Genomic DNA, 16481 nt, shown 5'->3' with positions numbered 1-16481 from the left:
TACTGAGTTTCCTTAAAACAAAGAAAAACTATTATTGAAACTTTGGAACATTCAGAAAAGCACAAAGAAGAAAATAAAAATCACCCCCTTCTCCCACCAACTTCTGATAATTCCTGTCAAAATACTGTGGCTTTCTTTGCAGCTTCTTTCCGTGTGTGTGTGTGTGTGTGTGTGTGTGTGTGTGTGTGTGTGTGCCTATGATTTTCATTTCATGCTGAATTACACTTTTCCATTTAGAAGTAAGCAAGAAACTGGGCATAGTCGAGAACTCCTGAACCCCTCTCCCGGGAATAGTGTCCATCAGAAGAGTTCGAAGATGAGGTGGGAGAGGAGCCCAAGGGGAACACTGTCCCAGAGCGGACAGACTGCCTTCGTCCTGCAGCCAGTGGTGGCAAGGGCCTGGCTGAAGGACCTCTCCTCGGATGGCGGCCATTGTGATGAACCGGGAATAAAACTCATCCAGGAGGCATAATTTCTCCTCTCCTGCAAGCACACAGAACAAGAGGTGGTGAAATACTGCCCTGCTTTTGCAGGAGATGAAGGAGCAGGCTTTCCAACATGCTGGAAATAGCCATGCTTAGACACCTCATCCTCCCAAGCTGTCTAGTCAAGCCATTTCTCCTCCGTGTCATCTGAATAATAAGGCTTCTTCATGCCAGTTCCCACAAGACGACTCACTGTCAACATCACTCTGGCGGCTCACGTGTCACTTATCAAACCCTACGGCATCGCGATGGTCCTTAGTGACTCAACTTGCCAGAGAAATCTCATTCCAGAGACAATGAGTGTTTTCATCACCTTCCATCTGGCCCTGAGTGACTCACTGTGTCATCCAGAAGAGAGACGCATCAGGCAGAAGAGAGCTTCATTCACCAGCCCTAAACAATTGCCGCTCTCAGAGTGGTTTGAGGTTTCTTTCTAGCACCAGAGAGATCCTGAAACAAAGCATGGCCATGGAACTAAGAGGGAAACTGAGGCTCAGGGAGAAGGGGTTTGTCCAAGGTTCACTTAGATCTCTTGGCTGTTAATTGAACCTGAACTTGGTCATATCATCCGCTTCTCTGTAAGGAACCATGGGGGTTCCTAATCTCTCTATTTACGAGGATGTTTGAAAATTTTCAAGACGTAAAGTTTAAAAAATAATATTCTGAACAGTGGATAGAAAAGTGACTTTCATGGGACAGAGAGAGCCTTTTAAGCCCATAGGGATCCCCAGGTGGATTTTTTTCAGACCAAGTGGCTCCCAGGCCTGTGTGTATTGTCTCTTAATGCTGCCATGGAAATTCTGTGAACCAGAAAGAGAACAGGCGACAGGGTTATAGAAAATTTGTCCTGCTCTGAAATCATGGGGAAGGCTTCACTTTGTTCCTTCCTCTCTGAGGGCATCTAGAAATTCTGCCAAGTCACAGAGAAGGCTCTTCTCTGGTGGAAGACCCTCCCCACTGATGGCTCATTAAGTCTGGGTCTCCTGTCAGCTCCCTGTCTCCCCCCACCCCACGTTCCCTGTGTGCCTCAGAGCAGAAGTGATTTGTGTTTGTGAATGTGACATGTGTAAAACTTGAACCTTTCCACTGTGCTGTCATGAGGACTTTACTGTAAACTGCTCCAGTCTCAATAAAATACATAGTGGGTGTGTGGCCTGTGCTTCCTGGACTTGTGATTAGGCCACAGTTGATGACCTTTAAAATGGGGATCCACAAAGATTAGATGAAGAGAGCGTGGAGAGCCTCGGCCCTCACCTCTACATTTTACAGCTGAGCAAACACAAACACTGAGCGGGTAAATAGCCAGTTGAAAACCTCCGGTTAGTGCCTTCTTCCACTGAGCTGGCTACCGAGTTCCCTCTTTTGTGAAATCTGTGAAATGAATCTGTGCTGAGTGATTTAAGCCGGGACTCCATCTGTTCCTTGGTGATTCAGGAGGAGGCGAAGCTGCCGCTCCCACGCGCAGGGTGCAGTGGGTACCACGTTCCTGTTCACAGGGTTTCTGCCCCCCCTGGACCTGGGCTCCCCTTGTCCGACCAGCTAAGCTGGGTAGGAGCCTCTATAAGCGGCTCTTTGCAGGAAACCGCCCTCAACAGGAAGCCCCTTTTCTTGTCACTTTAGCAAAGCTATATTGTAACTAACTCTTAAGCCAGGCATCCGCATGCTCTACTCATCTCTGGCCCAAGCACAGCTTTCACATCTTTGGATCACACGGTACCTTGCCTAACGTGTTGGTTCTTTTTGTAGATCAAAGAAGTAGAAGTGAAGAACAAGTAACTAACAGATGACCAGATCTCTTTTTTTTTTTTTTTAATTTACGATATTAGTTTATTTTGTCTATTTGATGTACAGTGGCTGTCATTCCTGTGTCTACGACTGACTAGAATATGGAGTGTTTCACGTGTACCTGCACGTGATGCACTTCACATGCATTATCTCATTTCATTGTCTTGACAACCGTATGTGATAGGTGATGTCTTCCCTAGCTTCCCCTTCAGTAACCTCGTGAACAAGAGAACATCTAGAGGAAGATCACAAGGAGTCGACAAGCCTGCACACAGTGGGGAATGTCCACGACTCTGACCCCTAATCTCAATGATTAACTGAGGTTACTTCCCTTTTTCCCTTTAAATCTTTCATGGCCAAGCAGACTCTTTGGAGGTGGTTTCTGGGGACATTGAGTCTACTATCTCCCCCAGATTGCCAGCATTCTGATTAAAAGCAACTTTCCTTTCTACCAACAGTTGGCTCTCTCCCTCTCTCTCTCTCTCTCTCATATTGATTTTTGAGTGGTGGGCAGACAGACCTGCTTCGGTAACACCTCCACTGCATACATAATTACCCTGATGCCATCCAGAGCCCAGGAAATCAATGTTAAATAATTACACAGTAGGGAATTTACTGTGCCTAGGGGAACATTTGAAAGAAAATGAAAGGCGATGGAGAAAAGAGGCGAACTAGGATTTGCTGACACCTCCTATGTGAGACACTGCGCTAAATGTCTCTGAGCCCGTGAGCTCATTCTCCCTCAGTATTTCTCCAATAACGCCCGGTGGGCGTTATTATTTCTACACTGCAGATGAAGAAACTGAGGCTCAGGTAGAGATCCCAAAGCCTAATCTTGAGATTACGTTCTGAGAAGCCTTGTAGGAAAGAACCTTAATTTGTTTTTAATCTGATGTTCTATGAATTTCCTTGATTATGGGGCACTTTTGGGGGTAAAACCTGTTAACTGTCCCCAAACCAGTGCTTGAGTTACATGCTTAGGGAAATGCTTGACTCCATGGGTTCCAGGACCCCTTGCAGCTCCATGGTCAGTGAATCCATGCTTCTAGAACAAGTAGAATCTCATGCTGCCTTGTGGGCTCACCTCTGGCTAGAAGCGTCTTCCCAACAAGCTGTTAGCGATGCCTGAGTGGCCAGTGCCCTGCTTGACCAACTATGTCAGGTTGCCAAGGTTAACAGCTGTCTCACAGCTGCCCAGGGCCTCAGGGTCCCCAGACAGCACAGGCAGAACTTGGCTAAACCCTCACTGCTCCAAGCTGGTTGGGATGTGCCTCCAGGGCCCCTAGGGTGATGGAAGCTATGCCAGAGTGCCTGGGGCCAGGAAAGACTGGGGGTCTTGCAGCATCCACTGGGGAAGCATGCTTGTCCTAGAGTGTTGCCCGAAGACGGTAGAAGATGCTCCCAGTGCTGTGGGATCAGGTCGTCAGCATCTTGCTTTGGCATCTCTGTGTACCCTCCCCACACCCTCACCCCGGCGCCTCGCCCCTGCCATTCTCTCTCTTTTCAAGGCGTAGTTAGGCAAAGAACAAATACAATGCATGCAATGCTGGAGGCATTTGGGGAAAAGAATAGCCAGTGATAGTTAATGTGAGAAAGCCCTGGGGTTCAGGTTTTAGAGCCTCTCTTGCTGAGAATAAGCTATTTGCTGCTTCGTGGTGACAAAGTGCTTGATGTTAACAGTTCCTCCTTGCTTCCTATTTTTAACCTAGCAGGGACCCTGTCTTCAGACTGGTCATGAATTTAAGTTGCTCAGCGTCAATATGAGGAAGGCAAAGGAATCATGAACACAGGGTTCAGGATGTTGATTACCTCAGGTGGAGAAGGGGTAGGGGTTGGCACGTAGGGCGATGGGAACTGTTACCGCGTCCAAGCTCGCTCTGCTCGCCCCACGACAGACCAATGAATCGGGAGACAAGGTGCTGAGGCAAGGAATACGACTTTATTTGGAAAGCTGGCAGACCGAGAAGATGGCGGGACTAAAGTCTCAAAATAACCATCTTATCGGGATTTGGATGCCAGCTTCTTTTATAGCACAGAGAGGGGGAGGAGATGAGGAAGTAAAGTAAAAAAGGCCATACTTTTTGCAAATATCCCCTGGAATGGCCAGCCTCGGGGGAGAGGATGTGTTAATTTCTTCTTTCTTGCAGCCATCCACAGGTGGAACAGGGTCGGATGTTTCCCTGAACAAATGCACTTTGGTTTGACATTCAAGCAGAGGGGCAGCGTTCCCTGGGGCAGGCCATTGTGTATAGACAGTATCCTTTTAGTGAACAAAAGAAACGGGAAGCAAAGGTTAAAGCAAAAGAAACAGATCCAACATGTCGTCTGATTTGGCTTTTCCCTGTTACAGAACCACTTGGCTGTAAATAACTGTCAAGGTTCTAGCTTTCGTTTTGAGCAGTGGGTTCTTACAACTTGATTAAAAATCATGAATCACATAACTAACCAAATAGCTAAAAGCAGATGGACCAACATTAAGAGTGTGCCATAAGCCAAGGATTATAATTCATCCAATTCTGTGCTTCTGCAGTCTATACACAAACAAGCAGTAAGCCAACAGAAATGGAACCTAGAGGTCCAAGCCTTTACTTTTCTTCCCTGAATCCTTCCAATCTAGTTACATCTATATTTGTATTATTAGAATATGCAAATAGAGTTCACAGCTGAGACAAGTAGGATATGACAATTATATTTCCTTTTTAAAAACAATCTTTTGTTTTTGGATTTAAAACTTGCCACTATTTCTTTGCTTTTGTTTTCTATATCACAATCACTAATTCTGTCCCAATATTTCAAAATAGTTAAAACCCCTTTGTGAGGTGACCACACACATCCTTGTCTGCCAGTACCCCTCTCCCACACCTCCTGGGCCATCTGAGCTGCTTCTCCTTGGCTAGCTGATCTCTATGTTTACATATCTCTATGTCAGCAGAGGACCTGCTTTCCCAGGACTCCCCTTCTCCTCTCCCTAGCGGTTAGATCTTCCAGTTTCCTAGATCCGTTTCTTCCTCTTTCTTCGTTTACTCCTTACTTTGGAAGAGCACATCTTCCAGGCATTGCCCAAGAAAAGAAAAGTTTCTTTTGAGACCTTTGTATGTCCCGAGATGTTTTTAATTCACATGTAATTAGAACGGCATCTGACTGAATATAGGGTAATAGATTGAAAATCACTTTCTCTCGGAATTTTGAAGGCATTTTTATTAGTTTTCTGTTGCTGCCATGACAAATTATGACCGCCTTAGTGGGTTAAACAGCACAAACGTGTTATCTTACACTTCCGTAGGAAGGTCAGAAGTCTGACACAGGTCTCATGGGGCCAAAATTAAGGCGTCAGGAAGGCTGCATTCCTTTCTGTAGGCTCTGGGTCTGATCCGTTTCCTTACCTTTTCCAGCTTCCAGAAGCCACCCATATTCCTCGGCTCATGGCCCCTTTCCTCCAGCTTCAAAGGCAGCAACATGGCATCTCTCTGACCTTCTTTAGCTTCGTTTCTCCATCTCTTCTTCTGTGTCTCCCCTCCACTTTCAGGACCCTTGTGATTACACTGGTCCACCTGAGTAATACAGGATACTGTCCCATCTTAAAGTCAGCTGATTAGCAGCCCCAATTCCATCTGCAACCTTCATTCTCCTTTGCCTGAATATGTTCACAGGTTCTGGGATTAGGAGACGGCCGTCCTTGGGAGGCCATTATTCTGCCAACCAGCATTGCTCGCCTACCTTCTTGCACTTCTGCTGAGAAATTGGATGCTTTTCTGATTCTATGCATGCAACCCAAGGTTACCTACCTTAGGTAGAGGCCAAAGAGGTGAGTCTAAAGACTGTAATAAGAATCACTACTTTTGGGATTTCCCTGGTGGCACACTGGTTAAGAATCTGCCGGCCAGTGCAGGGGACAGGGGTTCGAGCCCTGGTCCGGGAAGATCCCACATGCCGCGGAGCAACTAAGCCCATGTGCCACAACTACTGAGCCCACATGCCCCAACTACTGAAGCCCACGCACCTAGAGCCCGTGCTCCACAACAAGAGAAGCCACTGCAATGAGAAGCCCGAGCAATGCAATGGAGGGTAACCCCTGTTTGCCGCAACTAGAGAAAGCCCACGTGCAGCAATGAAGACCCAAAGCAGGCAAAAATTTAAAAAATGTTTAAAAAAGAATAAGTCTCTTTAAAAAAAACAAAAGAATCACTACTTCTGCACCTGTCAAGTATTTAATATTGACACCAACCTGTGTGATTCCCCCAGGGAGGTGATACTGCTTTGAGCTTATATTTTCACTGGGAGGAGGAGCTTCAGGTGCTTCCACTGACACCGCTGTAACTGTCCTCGTGTGTTGATTCTGCCAGTTGCTAAGTACTCTGACTGTTTCTTAGGAACTCAGGATTTAGCCACAGAATAAACTCATGGACCCGGTATGAGTGGGACATAAGCCACAATTCCATTTATCACTGACCTCCGCAAGTCCCCACTCTCATCTATGAACCACAATGTCTTTTTTCATGTCTAAGAATTGGTATGACCCAAAAGCCAGTGTCCAGTTATCTCCAAATGTGTACACTGGCCATTGCATAAGCCCCTTTGGAGAAGGGCCAGATAATTGATTAATGAGCTGACCCTGCTGATTGTTATAGTAACCATACTTTCTGTGCCACTAAGAGTGGGTGCTACTACGTGGCTTCTGCCACCCCAGAATCCAATCCCATGAACCTCACTGGAATCAGGAAGCCCATTTCAAAATTAACATCCTCATATTCATTTCTGATGCATGGAAGAAATCCACTCTAGCACTTTTACATATGCCTGCATTTCCCTGGCTGTTGTGTTTCTCTATGTCAAGGATAGGTCTGGGCCCTCTCAGAGGACATATTTAGGGGTGAATGCATGGGTCACACCTGCCAAATCCACTTCAATATTACCATCTCTCACAGTCTTTGCTTTACCCTTTCTAACTTATGCTTTATAATATCTCAAATTCTTTCGGCATAGAACACTATGGAGCCCAGAGACAATAGAAACCTAGCAAACAATTAAAACCATTCTCCAGACTCCAAATAGCTAAAATTATCTTGAAAAATAAGAACAGTTTTGGAGCTCTCACACTTCCTGATTTTAAAACTTATTATAAAGTTACAGAAATCAAAAAAACTGTGATACTGGCATAAAGATAGTCATATAGATCAGTGGAATAGAATAAACACTCACATATATGGTCAAGCGATTTTCGACCAGGGTGCCAAGACCGAAGAAGGAAAGGAGTCTTTTCAACAAATGGTGTTAAGAAAACTGGATATTCATATGCAAAAGAAAGAAGTTGGACCCTTTCCTCATACAATATGCAAAAATCAATGCAAAATGGATCAATTACCTAAAGAGCTAAAGCTATAAAACTCTTAGAAGAAAACATAGGGGGAAAAAATCTTCACAACATTGGATTTGGCAATGATTTCTTGGATTTGGCACCAAAAGCACAGATGACAAAATAGATAAATTAGACTATATCAAAATTAAAAATTTCTGTGTATCAAAGGAAACAACAGAGTAAAAATGCAACCTTTAGAATGGAAAAATACTTGCAAATCATATATTTGATAAGGCATTAATATCCAGAATATACAAAGAACTTCCACAACTCAACCACAACAATAACAACAAAATCCAATTTAAAAATGGGCAAAGGACTTGAATAGACATTACTCCAAAGAAGATATACAAATGGACAAAAAGCATATGAAAAGATTTTCAACATCATTTATCATGAGGGAAATGCAAATCAAAATCACAATGAGATACCACTGCACACCCATTTGGATGGCTACTATCAAACAAAACAAAATGAAAAACAGTGTTGGTGAGAATGTGGGGATATTGTAACCATTGGACATGGTTGGTGGGAATGTAAAATGGAACAGTTTTGTGGAAAACAGTATGGCAATTCCTCAAAAAATTAAAAATAGAATGCCATATGATCCAACATTTCCACTTCTCGTTTTACACCCAAAGGAATTGAAAGCAGGGTTTCAAAGAGATATTTGTACATCCATGTTCATAGCAGCATTTTTCACAAGAGCCAAAAGGTAGAAGCAACCCAAGTGTCCATCAATTGATGAATAGTAAACAAAATGTGGTATATACACAAAAAGAAATATTATTCAGCCTGAAAAAGGAAGGAAATTCTGCCACATGCTACAACATGGATGAAACTTGAGGACATTATGCTCTGTGAAATAAGCCAGTAACAAAAAGACAAATCATGTATGATTTCACTTCTATGAGCTATACAGAGTAGTCAAATTCATAGAGACAGAAAGGGCAAAGGAGGTAACCAGAGGCTGGGAAGAGGAGAGAATGTGGAGTTGTTTAACAGGTACAGAGTTTCAGTTTTGCAAGATGGAAAAAAGTTCTGGAGGTTGGTTGTACAACAATATAAATGTATTTAACACGACTTAACTGTATACTTAAAAATAGTTAAGGTGGTAAATACTATGTTATATGTATTTTAACCACAATTTAAAAAAAAAGAATGTAAGTTGCACATGAAAAACAAAAAGCCATTCTCAGTAGCCCAAGCTTAATCCACTGACACTAGAATCTCTGGTGTGTGTTCCCATGTTGATAAACTCAGCCTAATCTACATTTTTATTCCTCCCTCCCTCTTCTAGCACTCTGATAATCACTCTCACATATGTTACCTATGTATTTGTAGATTTCAATTATTTAAATCATGCAATTTGTTTGGCATGAAATATTTCCTCTGGGTTTGATGATGTCAGTGGCCCCTTATGGCCCCCTAGGATCTACAGGCAAATAGGAGGTAGTAGGGCTGGGTCTTGAAGAGGCTTGACATTTCATTTCAAGGAATCCTCTGATGAGGTTAGTACCGGTCTGTAAGCAGGGGGGACCAGCCTCATCAGATGGAGAGGAGGAACTGCTTCTTCATGCAAGAGAGGCTCAGTGAAGTTTGGGGTTATTGGAGTCATCTTAATCCCCCACAAACATTCCTATTCCAATTTCGGGTGCTGCCTTTCCCCCGTAAATGCCTTAACTTTCACGTTAGAGAACAAATGAGGCTGTGAATTCAACCTATATTGAATTCAACTTATGTTCAACCTATGTCTGATTAACCACTGAATTAGCTACACGAGCTCTGCAGTTTTGAGATACAGGAAATTCTTTTAGGGCAAGCATGGACTAGCCCTCATTCTCCGATGTAAAATCTTCAGCTTGTCATTTTCTTTTTAAAACTATTATAGCTGAGTTAGAAGCAGCCATCCCATCTCACATAGACATCTCACAACTTGTCTATTTCTTATGTCCACTAAAATGGTCAATCACCGTGGCCACCAAAGCTTTGCCTTCCATAGGCAATTCATTCCAAGTGACTATGGTGGATCACTTAAGTCAGGGGTCCCCAATCCCCGGGCCATGGACCACCGGTCTGTGGCCTGTTAGGAACCGGGCCACACAGCAGGAGGTGAGCGGCAGGTGAACGAGGGAAGCTTCATCTGTATTTACAGCTGCTCCCCATTGCTCACATTCTGCCTCCTGTCAGCATTATGGTGAGCTGTATAATTATTTCATTATATATTACAATGTAATAATAATAGAAATAAAGTGCACAATAAATGTAATGCCCTTGAATCATCCCGAAACCATCCCTCCCCGCCCCTACCCGCCCTGGTCCGTGGAAAAATTGTCTTCCACGAAACTGGTCCCTGGTGCCAAAAAAGGTTGGGGACCGCTGATTTAAGTGACTGCTCAGCCAAAGCATGCTCTGGAACGCCTGAGCCTCTTCCTGTGATGCTAAACCAATCCTCATTGCCTTCAAACCTGTGAAACGAGATAATGAATTCTGGATTCCCATTCCCTTGAAAGTCTGTAGCCTGCCACCATTTCTGGAACAAATTTTTTTTTGATTCAAGCATTTAAAAAAATTTTTTGAAGTATAGTTGATTTACAGTGTTATGTTAATTTCTGCTGTACAGCAAAGTGACTAAGTCATACATATATATTTTTTTTCTTTTTCATATTCTTTTCCATTATGGTTTATCACAGGATATTGAATATAGTTCCCTGTGATATATAGTAGGACCTTGTTTACAAATTTTTTATTAATCAATGTTCTTTGTTACAGAAAACATAACCCACTCTAGCTAGTTTAAATCACTGGAAGAGCTCTCTGACCTTCACATAGTTCACTTCTGCCTTTCAGGTATCTGTGTATCTGCTTTCCAGAACCTGGGTCACATGAAGATTGCTAATTGCAAACGTTATGGCATATGTAATTCTTAAAAAAGCATTCCAGGCTCTGTAGTATAAGAAAGCAGTTGGAATGGATGTCAAAATGAACCAGCCTGATGTAGCTCACGTAACAAAGATCCATAGGAAGTAATCTCTCTTGGTCTTTGAAAGTCTAAAAATTACTTTATTATCATTCTGAAATGATAGTTCAGCTGTATAAAGAATAGCAGGTTGACATATTTTCCCTCAACACTTTGAGGATATTATTCTACTGTTTCTGACATATATTGTTAGTGATAAGGAGTTTTCTGTTAGAATGTCTTTTCTTTGTGGGTAGCTTTAAAGATTTTTATCTTTGATGTTTTTTGAACTTTTGCTACTAAGTATCTGGATGTATATTTGTTTTTATTTATTCTATTTAGAACTGTCTAATCTTTCACCATAAGGATTTATGTCTTTTTTTCAGTTCTGAAAAATTACCTGGCAATATCATATTAAATATTATCTATCCCCATTTTCTCTTTTTCTCACCCTGTAACTCTTGCTTGCCATTCATTAGAACTTCTTATTAGATCCTCTTTGATTCTTAGTTTGCCTTTCATACTTTTCATCTCCTTATCTCTGTTTTCCATCCTATATGCTTTCCAGAGATCTTTTAATTCACCATTTCTCTTTAGCTGAATCTAGTCAAGTATTTATTGTATTTTTAAAAATTTAAACGACTCTTATTCCTAGTGTGACTACATACTCCTTTTTGAGATATATCTGCACTTTTCTCTTAATGTCTTCTCTTAGTATTGTGGACACTAGTCTTCCCTTTATCTTTTTGAACAGGTTAGTGATTCTTATGGCAAAGTCTGTCAGAGATTGAGCTAATATCTGTAGTTCCTTGGCTGCAAATCTTCCTGTTTGTTGTACCTGCTAACTCTCCTTTATGAGGGTGGATTTCCTTAGGAAATCTACAATAATTTGTAGATTTCAATTATTTAAATCATGCAATTTGTTTGGCATGAAATATTTCCTCTGGGTTTGATGATGTCAGTGGCCCCTTATGGCCCCCTGGGATCTATAGTCAAATAGGAGGTAGTAGGGCTGGGTCTTGAAGAGGCTTGACATGTGTTGTGTTGTGTGATTTTTGCCTAGGAGCCCATATTTAGCAGAAGTTGTTTTCTGGAGAAGTACTGTGGAAATGCCAGGTGTATGCATTATCCTGAGGAATGGGTTAGCATTTGCCTCTGTTGGGGGCCCCTGAATTTCAGATGAATTGCTTCGTTGTGGTTTAATCAAACTTTATTTTTTGATTCCATCATAATTTTAAAATGCATTCATTGATATAATAATCCCCTATCTTTAGATGAAAGTTTGGAAAGTCTCTATGCCTTTTAAAAATAAGCTTTTATCTTTTAAAATAGTTTTAGATTTACAGAAAAATTGTAAAAAGAGTACAGAGAATCCTCTTCTACTCCACACCTGGTTTCCCCTATTAGAAACATCCTATATTAGTATGGTAGATGTATCACAAGTAATGAACTAATATTGATACATTGTTATTGACTAAAGTTCATACTTTATTCAAATTTCCTTAATTTTTACCTAATGTGCCTTGTCTGTTACAGGATCCCACTCAGGATAGCACATTATAGTCATCATGTCTTCTTAGTCTCCTCTAGACTGTGACAGTTTCATAGACTTTCCTTGTTTTTTGATGATGATTTCCTTGTTTTTGACTTTGAGGAGTACTGGTCAGGTCTTTTGAAGAATGTTCCTCAACTGAGATTTGTGTGATGTTTTTCTCATGATTAGACTGGGGTTTGGGGAAGGAGGTAAGGTGCTGTTTTCATCATATCATATCAGAGGTACATATTAAGAACATGAATTGTATCACTATTGGCATTAAACTTGATCACCAGGCTGAGGTACTGTTTCTCATGTCCCCCCCCTCCACCACCCCTTTTTATACTTTACTCTTTGGAAGGAAGTCACCATGTACAGACCACACTTAAGGAGAGGAGTTATGCTCTACCTCCTTGAAGATGAAGTAGCTGCATAAATTATTTGGAATTCTGCTTTGCAGGAGATCTGTCTCTCCTTTCCCATTTATTTATTTATTCACTCATTTGTTAACATCATGGACTCATGGATATTTATTGTATACTTCAGGTTGGTTGCAATCTATTACTACCTTATTTATGCTGCTTCCCAAATTGTTCCAGTTTTGGCCATTGGAAACTCTTTCAGTTGGCTCCTGTATCCACTTGATATACCCCCATCAATGTGGGTCTTTTTTAAAGTACTTCCTTACTTTCTGTTACTATAAGATATACTAGGATCATCTTGTTTATTTCCTGCCCCAGGCTTAGAATCAGCTAATTCTCCAAGTATTCTGGTTCATTTTTTTGGAGAATGGTATTAGAAACCAAGCTCTGGGTGCTAGGGGTGCCCATTGTTACTGGAGTGTCTTTAGACCTTCCAGGACCTCTCAGTTAGAAGAGTGAGGAAATAAACACATGTATACTAACCTTGTATATGTACGCATATCTATAAATATTTGTATATGTAACTATCTATACCTGTATTAAGGTAGACATGAGTTCATACTGATATCTCCAACTTTAGTCCATTGCCAGATGGATCATTGGCCTCTCCTTGTGTATATCCCTTGCGTTGTAAACTCCCACTCCAACAGTGAGAAACCTGGCTGCCACCATCTGCTATCCTTTTACTTAACTGTGTAAGTAAAAGTGTGCATGTATAGTAGTGAGGAGAGATAAGAGTCCTACCTTGATGGGGTGACTTCATCCTCTCTGGTATGGGCAGATGGTTAGAGCCAACTTTTTCTTGTAGGTGCTCTCAAGGTCTCTGCAGAGACCTTCCAAGGGCCCCACCCATCAACCACAATCCTCAAAACAAAGGAGATGCATTTGATTCCCTGGAACACTCTGCCCTCAGCCTCTGGTTCACATGCTGTTGTTCATGCCCTTCCTCATAGCTCCAGCTCCACTGTCTTTCTCCCATGTGATTCATGTTTGTTCACAGAAAAACACTTGGACATCCTTTTTCTATACATTAGAGCAATGCAGGCTATTCTAGCATGGCAGCCTTCTGTTGGCTACACTACCAAAGCAATGAGGTAAAGTCATTCCTTATCCTGCTTTCCGTGATTGCCTGGACCCAAGTCAGACACGTGTCCACAGTATCCCCAGACTCCAGAGGACACATATCAGGCTCTCAGGGAAGCTCCTTCATTAGGCTTGAGATGAAGAAAGTAAAATCTCACACTTCCCATCTGAAGCAGGGGTGGGGGGTGGAGGGGAACTAATAGGCAACAGCTCTCTTCAAATAATGTTTTTCTGGAAATTTCTCCCCCTCTTCGAATCCAAGTCATTTCTATATCCTTGATTTAGCTGAGGGATTCAAGAAGAGGAGGTATGGTTTGAGCTCTGTCTCACATTCACTTTGGCATCCATCTGATAGCCATAGAATTGGTTCCTCGGTGAAACTAAAACCAGAAGAGTCCAACTTTAACAACTTCTTATGTAACATAAGAATCAGAGATTCTAGGAATCAGAGGCTTCTAGCCTTGACAGAGCACAGGTACTCAAGCCAGACATAGTCACTTCAAAGAAAGCTCTGTCTAGCGCTGAGCCTCAAAAATGCTATATGCGTGTTTAGATCTTACACACTCAAAGTAATTTTATCAGCCAGAGGCTTGGTTTTCTTTCTGGGGCGAGCTGAAATCTCTTCTCTCCCTTATTATACAAAGTTTTGCTGATGCGCTTTTTCTCACCTAAATTTTTGTTTTATTAAATTTCCTTACCTCTCCCAGGCCCTAAGGGTATTTGTTAGGTCATCACTTTAGAACTTCTTGTTCCCTCTTGCAGATCCAGGCTATAGAAAACAATTTTTTTAAAACTGAAGTCTCATCCTGCAACCATGCTAAATCAGTAATTCATTCTAGTAGATATTTATATATGTGTGTGTGTGTATATGTGAATATATATATATATATTAGATGCTTTAGAATTGTCTATGTACATGATCATGTCATCTGCAAAAAAAGACAGTTTTACTTCTTTCTAATATATATAACTTTTATATCTTTTCCTTGTCTTATTGTACTAACTAGATTTTCCTGTACAATAGTGAATAGAACTGGTGAGCATGGATTTCAGATGTTGTCTTTTCCAGTTTTAAAATTTTCACTTCCTGATTTTGGCCATCCAAATAGGTGTGTAGTGGTGACTCTCATTGTTGCTTGGATTTGCATTTCCCTGATGACAAATGATTTGGAGCATCTTTTCATATGCTTATTTTCCATCTGCATATCTTCTTCAGTAAGGTGTCTGTTGAGGTCTTTGGCCCATTTTTTAATCGGGTTTTTTGTTTTCTCATTGTTGAGTTTTAAGAGTTTTAACAGTCCTTTATCAGATGTTTTTTTCAAATATTTTCTCCCAGTCTGTGGCTTGTCTTCTTATTCTCTTGACATTATCTTTTGTAGAGCAGAAGTTGTTTTAAACAATTTAGTCCCATTTTAATAATTTTTATCTTCAAGAGCAATTGCCTGAACTTTTTATACCACCAGTACATATATCCCATCCTTCTCCTTTTGATTGTTTTTTATAATTTCTATTTGTTTGCTGAGATTATCAATATGTTCATTCATTTTGAGTATATTTTCTTATAAAATAATTGAGTAATTATAATAATGGTGGCTTCAAAGTTCCTTGTCTGCTAATTGGAACATCTAGGTCATCTCAGAACTGGTTTCTATTGCCTGATTTTTCTCTAGCATATGGGTTACATTTTTCTGTTTCTTTGCATTCCTATTGATTTTAGATTGATTGCACACTGGATACCACGATGCTATGTTGAAAAGACTCTGATTTTATGTTTTTCTGAAGGATATTATTTTTCTTATTTTGGTCTAGCAGGCAGTTAACTTGATATACCCTGTGGTGGGCAGCAGCTGAAATCTTTTCTCAATCCCCCCAACTCCCACCCACTGCTTATCAGCTGAGTTCTCTGGGGCCTCCCTAACACATGTACAGTTTAGTGGTCTGCCAAGAATTTGGGCTCAGTTTATATTAAGATTTTGTGGCTCACGCCTTCTGCAGCTTCTTCTCCACAGTTTCTCCCCCTAGCTTTCCAGCCACTCCACAAGCTCTGAGCTTTGTCTTGTGCTATCTCAAGGAGTAAGGCTCTGGCTTTCTGCCACCCCAAGCTTCCTGCATATTGGGGAATTTCTGCAGACAAAACGCCTCAAGTTTCCAAATCACATCATTTGTAATTGTTGTATTTTAAGAGTGGACCCTTGTCCAGTTTGTACATGCTTTTTGTCCCTTTCCAATGCTTTCATATAGATGTTTCAAAATATTTTCCCAGATTTTTAGTTGTTGCTAAGAAAGATTAATCTAAGCAAGCTATTATTGCCATAGCCAGTCTGAATGAGTTTCTAAGGTTGTTTCTCAGCCTAGGCTTTCCATACCCCAAGAGCAGTATGAATGTGGCCCCGTATCCAGGTATAGAGCTGGGTTAGATTTCTAATTTCTTGTAACTCTATTTTCCACCCATGGTCCATAAGTGGGAAACTTCTATAGCACACTTCCCCTGGCCAATCAGTATTCTATTTCCACTTCTACCATTCAACCTGATAGCAGCCACTTATAGGCTTGCAGCTTTAGGCAGAAAGTTCCAGCCCTGAGCCACCCCCTCCCCTGCTCCATGAATGCGGCCTTCATATTCACAAAGGCAATACAACCTCAGCATTTAAAATGTATATTCAATCTTTTTCTTTTACTTTTATTTATTTTTTGGTTGCGTCGGGTCTTAGTTGCAGCATGCGGGATCTTTCCTTATGGCGTGCAGGCTCTTTGTTGCGGCATGCAGACTTCTCTCTAGTTGCGGCATGTGGGTTTTCTCTCTGTAGTTGCAGACCGTGGAGCGCAGACTCCAGGGTGCGTGGGCTCTGTAGTTTGG

The sequence above is a fragment of the Balaenoptera borealis genome, assembly GCF_965194805.1.
Source record: "Balaenoptera borealis genome assembly, chromosome: 11".
NCBI classification, from domain to species: Eukaryota; Metazoa; Chordata; class Mammalia; order Artiodactyla; family Balaenopteridae; genus Balaenoptera; species Balaenoptera borealis.
Note: the sequence above shows the minus strand (reverse complement) of the source record.